Consider the following 5,958-nt stretch of genomic DNA (forward strand, 5'->3'; position numbering starts at 1 on the left):
TGGACTTGGGAATGTAGAAGACTTCAAAAACCTCTCTGACAGTTCTGACTTTGAGCCTCGACGACACTTTAATTTCGTTCAGTAAAAGACGACATTTACAATATCTACAATTTATACAGAGATTAGAAGAAGGTCGCCCTTATAACAAGATTTTGTGGTCCGCTAATCGGTTATCGAAACAGCGTCTGGTTTGACCGATATAACGCTTAGTGCGGTGGGGAAATATGGTAGACTATCCCTTTTCCACAGTCAAGTAATCTGTCCAGGTGTTTGAGGTTACACTCATTCCATTTTTTTTTGTGCCACCCTCAACTTCTTTTTAAACTGCTGTGCAGACGCGACCTGCCCTGCTGCTAGGGGAAAACACTACATTAGTACCAAACTGACTTCTCACTATTCTCATGTGGTTAGAAAAGGCATGCACATACGGAATGCCGATGACCGGTCTGTCTTTTACATGAGCCTCTTTGGTCGAATCATCCTTCCTTCACCTTCTTCAATACCCGTTGGCTGAGTAAAGCCAAGGCTTTGCCAGGTTAATTTTACTGTTCTGTTCGATTGATTTGATAACTAACTAACTAACTAACTAACTAACTAACTAACTAACTAACTAACTAACTAACTAACTAACTAACTAACTAACTAACTAACTAACTAACTAACTAACTAACTAACTAACTAACTAACTAACTAGCTAACTAACTAACTAACTAACTAACTAACTAATCCTAAAAAAGCCCAGGAAAACACTGAAACGAAGCAGTCTTCGATGAAAACTGGCAAGCGTGAGCAGTGCTTGTGAAGCGTGCACCGCCACAATTAGGATGTTATAAAGGAGAAGCCAACTTGCCAAAACAAAGTAGCTTTTGTTTTTGTGTGTGGGTACAGATTATGGTGAATGGCCAATGATAGGCATCGTTAGCTTTGCCTACTGGCAGCACAGTGAATTATTGGGATGAAAGGCGTGTGCTTTTACTGTATAGCGCTTTCGTAAAGCGTGGGCCATGATAGCAAGTCGTAATCTTTCTCTTTTTCTTTAAGCACCTTGTCCACTATCTTGATTACAATATTATTATTATTATTATTTGTAGTAGTAGTAGTAGTAGTAGTTGTAGTAGTAGTAGGTAGATGTCAAGATAGTCGCATGACCAGAGGGGAGTGAACAAAGAAATGAAAATAAAACGAAATCAAAATGATGATGACTTTCAGTGCAAAGCACCTAGAAAGCAATTAGCACTTTCTTTAATCAAATCAATTAGAGACTGACGTCAAGCGTAGTCAATCATTTATGCCCTTACTGCGTCGATCTCTAATGACTATCACAGCGTGTAACTGGCTGAAGTTTTTTCAATGTCAATCCAAGGATGGTGTCACTAACAGAGGGTGTGTTCCAATACTCACCGTAGACGGCTAAATAGACTCGACGGCGGCCATCTAAAGTACCATTCCAATTCTCACGTAGCCGGCTAGGTAGACAGCTACGAGAAGACCACATCGTAGACAAATATGATGCAGGCTACTTTCCTGTCCAAACAAGATGGCGGCACAGCCATCTTGTTCGGACAGCAAAGTATCCGATCTAGCGATATCCGATCTATGTCTTAGATAGATAGGATATCCCCAAAATGGTCGTCTACACGCAAGAAAACACTTCTCCAAACGTTTAATGAGGGTAATGTTTAATTGTTTTTTTATTTCATCACAAAATAAGTCATAAAATAAAACTGTTTATTTCAGCTTTCTCTTTTCTACGCGAGGTGGCGCCGTGTCGCGTAGAAGCCGTCTAAACGTGTTCCATTTCTCGGACAGCATGGGCTCGGCGCTGTCTTCTAAGCTGTCTGCGTAGACTGTCCACGTGCTGTCTAAGAGTTGCAACACAGCCAGAGACAACGTTGGTTATTTCTGCTTCATTTTCGTTGTTATATTCATTACACACCCTCGCTCGTAGACGTTCTGCCTCTTTTTTTCAGCTTTTTAGACGAGATTCTCATCTTAGACAGGATCCGCTTGTCTTTTAATCTACGCTGCCTTTTCTTTTATCACTTTGCGAATCCACGTCGTAGGGCTAACAGTAGCCATTTTCGGCAACACGAGCTACGCAAACGCCTCCGGAACGACAGATCCTGGTGCTGTCGCAATTCAGCCTTTATCGACTCTGCCTCAGGCGTAAACAACATCGATTGCGGCGTCTCGCAGTGCGTTGACACCGACTCTCCACACCTTCGTCACACCCCAAGCCTAGACTCCCTTTCGCCAAATAACCTTAGGCCTCTATCTCAACAGCTCGCCGAAGTTTGCTCACTATATCTTCAGGAGGCGAATAGGTGGTCTCGGGACCTTAGCGCTTACAGCGCTACTGGCCGTGTCTAAGGAACATAGAAGAGAGCTTGAAGAAAGGGCGAGGATGACTTAAGATCGTTGAGAACGAGAAACAAAAAGCCAGACACCCTCGGATGAAAAAAAAATGCAACAACAATAAACTGCGAGTCAATTTAGAGTCAGAAAACTCGTATAGATCTGACGATCCTTCGAATGAATAACAATACTGGATAAAGAAAAGCGAGCGTTCATTTGAGGCAGCGAAGGAGTACGTTTTGTTACAACATTAAGGATGGCGTGACAGCTGGAACATTCACGGAGGAAGCATGCGATGGCATAATCAAATTTCTCGCTTTTAGTCGCTGTGGAAATCTAAATAAGACGCTTAAGAAAGACATTATTCTTCGTTGGTTCGCGACTTTTTTTCATAAAATGTACATCGCGAAAGGAAAAAAAATACAAGATTTAACAGAAAAAATTTTACGCATGCAATGATAAACATAAGAGAAATGAGTGTGACTAGTTCAATAAAAAATGTAATAAGCCTGTTAAACTCGAAGTGAAAGGTGCAGAAGCTGCAAAGCTGACATTTGCCTCTGTTTCTAAAGAGTTCAGATCGCATTTATGTGTTATTTTCATGTTGTTTACTCATCTGTAATTTTCTGTTCTTTTGTGCGATTGCGTGACATTTTCTATCGCTCTGTGTTCATTTCTTGTGATTAACTCATCTGTTCCGCGATTGTATATTTTCTGTTCTGTGACCTCTTCCCCACTTTTTATTCTGCGGTTTGCTGCTTTTTGCTCTGTGCGTGTAACTAACGGCGCTGGCGTTTCACTGCCACTACGCGGGCTCGGACAGACGCATCAGCCCTTCGATAACGCTGGCGTTTACGGGCAACAAAGCACTTGCGCTGTATACGTTCAGCCTGCTGGGATTATGGGTATCGAACGAGAGATCTAGGTGACGGCAACACCATAGCGTAGAGTTAACTCTAGAGCTAGCGTCCATGGAAGCTGCAACTCATGGCGCTTCATAGAGCGGGGTGTATACGTCGCAACCGATCCCTCCAACTGGGACAGTGTTCTCACTTTTGTAACATACGCGCATAATACTGCTGTCCAGACAACCACTGTCTTCTCTTCGTACTTCCTCCATTAGGGCCGTTCCATGCGCTGGCCGCACAGCCCCAATGCACGTGCCGGCACACCTGCCGCACCCAAGCGGAAGGTGAAAGAGCGTCGCCAGTTGGCTTATTTGTCCCCTGCTTGCGTACCAGGAACTCCGCCGTGCTCACTTCGGGGCTGCAGAAATTAGGTGCCTTTTTTCTCTACTAACAACTACCACCACAACTTGCGTGCGGCAGGGGTCCCCGCACGTGCGTTGCGGCTGTGCAGAAAGTGCGTGGAACGGCCCTATTGGCCATTCTACGCCGTTTCCGCACAGCTCCAATGCTTTTGCCGGAACACCTGCCACACCCAAGCAGAGGGTGAAAGAGCGTCGCCAATTGGCTTATTTGTCCCCCGCTCAGGTGTATCAGAGGTCCCGGCACGTGCGTTGCGGCTGTGCGGAAAGCGCGTGGAACGGCCCTATTGGCCGTTCCATGCCCTTCCCGCACAGCTCCAATGCACGTGCCGGCACACCTGCCACACCCAAGCAGAGGGTGAAAGAGCGTCGCCAATTGGCTTATTTGTTCCCCGCTCAGGTTCATCAGGGGTCCCGGCACGTGCGTTGCGGCTGTGTGGGTAGCGCGTGGAACGGTTCTTACGAACGCGAGCCCTCTTGCACGCTAGACACCATCCTTTCTTGACGAAGCTGAGTCGACGACGGTGTCACAAGCTGCTAAATACGCGGAAGAGTGTCGTAAAGGCGCCCGCTTTCTCGCAAGTGCTGATCAGCAATGCCACAAACACCACCGCGATTGCCCGACGCCTCCGGCTTCTTATGCATCAGAGGACCTTCTCTGGCTTCGCATCCTTTCACCAGCCCTGGTCTCTCAACGAAACTTCTGTCCCTGTATCACAAACACCACCCGTGAATTACATCGTGGAACCGCTCGAGCAGCCCCCTGATCAACGACGCTGTGGACGGCAAAATGTCCACACAGACCGCCAAAACCGTATTACAATCCTTATAGTGTCTCCTGCCCAAGCGTCGCTAGGATGCCTCTCTTCCGAAGGGGAGGAAAATGTAGGGAAGAAGATGAGTGCTACTCAGAAATACAGAGTGTACCACTCAGATTGTGATGAAGACGACGTTTGGCTGGCTCGTTTTTAACGGGAGAACAACACTTATAGGACTCTTTTCGCTTTACGAACAATATTTTTCATAAATATTCAATATTGAAAACGCCTAACTCAGGTAATCAGTTCTTGACCGATCCCTCTGAGTGGGTATGCGCCTTATTTAAGGCATTATCAGCATCATCATCATCGTCGTCGTCGTCGTCGCCATCATCGTCGTCTTCGTCGATGCACAGGCTGGTTATACAAACGCGCGATTTTGAAATTTCTGTATACGGAGGGAACACACCAACTCCTCTGTTCTAAATGGCGCGGATATTCAGCACCTTAAGTTTCAGTGGTACAGCTCATGATGTGAAACGAGACATTTTGAAGGGACATTTACTGAATTGCGATGCAGAATGCCGCAGGTATCAAAATTTAAGGCACAATTTTTTAACACCAGCTTTCTGAAAACTCCGGCTCGAGCTGTCTGAAACGGTAATACTCTCCCTAGCTGCTTCGGCACTAGGTCATTGCAACAGGGACATATATGGAGCGATATATACCTATATGAAAGAAGCAAAACGGCTACCATGCCAGTCTCACAAGTACATACTTATTACTTATTTTCTTCGTTAGTCTATTTCATATATTCTATACTATATATTTGATATTTTTATTTGTTCTTATATAACACTGCATACTAGTCTGTTAGCACAATTAGGATTTTTGTTCATTTACAAAAAAGTAGGCATACACCCCCCCCCCCCCTTTTTTTTTCCGCAAAATCCCACTGCCACGCGATTCATGGCCGATCACTCGTGGTGGATTGAGCCATTCCTCTTGGGTCCAACCAACCAACCAACCAACTGGTTCCGCCCTTACCACTCCACTTGTCATGGCTACTCTTCTCTTATAAATGAGGTCCGCTCCTAAACACCTCATCTCAGTGGGAATAATTGGTAGTACACTGATTTGTCAATTTTTTTCTCTTGACTCCGTTCGTCTCCATGTGACCTGAATCTGCTTTGCCGCAAGATGAAGTTCACTAAAGGTTAAGCAGCTACGCTCCACCACCTTCACCTTTTTAGGCTCACTGTTTCATATTGATCCAGGAAGTTCCTAACGGTCAATGCTTTTGCATGAAAAAGAGAAGAAAAAAAAACCCCGATATGCAGCAGTAAACAAAGCCACAAGTGCGTTTAAAGTTCCCAAGCACGAATACTACGAAAAATATAGGCAAATATCATTCCCATGATGGCTGAACAATCGCATTGCGAGAGTTTCTTCTAGTTAATTGTAGGAATCTCTATGGCTAACGAGAAACACGAAAGCACGGCCGGGTGTCCTTTAAACGGCTCCGCAGAGTAGACGACACACGCTCCCGTGTTCCCTTTAACCGTGGACCTTTCTGTG

Source organism: Rhipicephalus microplus, chromosome 10 (assembly GCF_043290135.1).
Source record: "Rhipicephalus microplus isolate Deutch F79 chromosome 10, USDA_Rmic, whole genome shotgun sequence".
NCBI classification, from domain to species: Eukaryota; Metazoa; Arthropoda; class Arachnida; order Ixodida; family Ixodidae; genus Rhipicephalus; species Rhipicephalus microplus.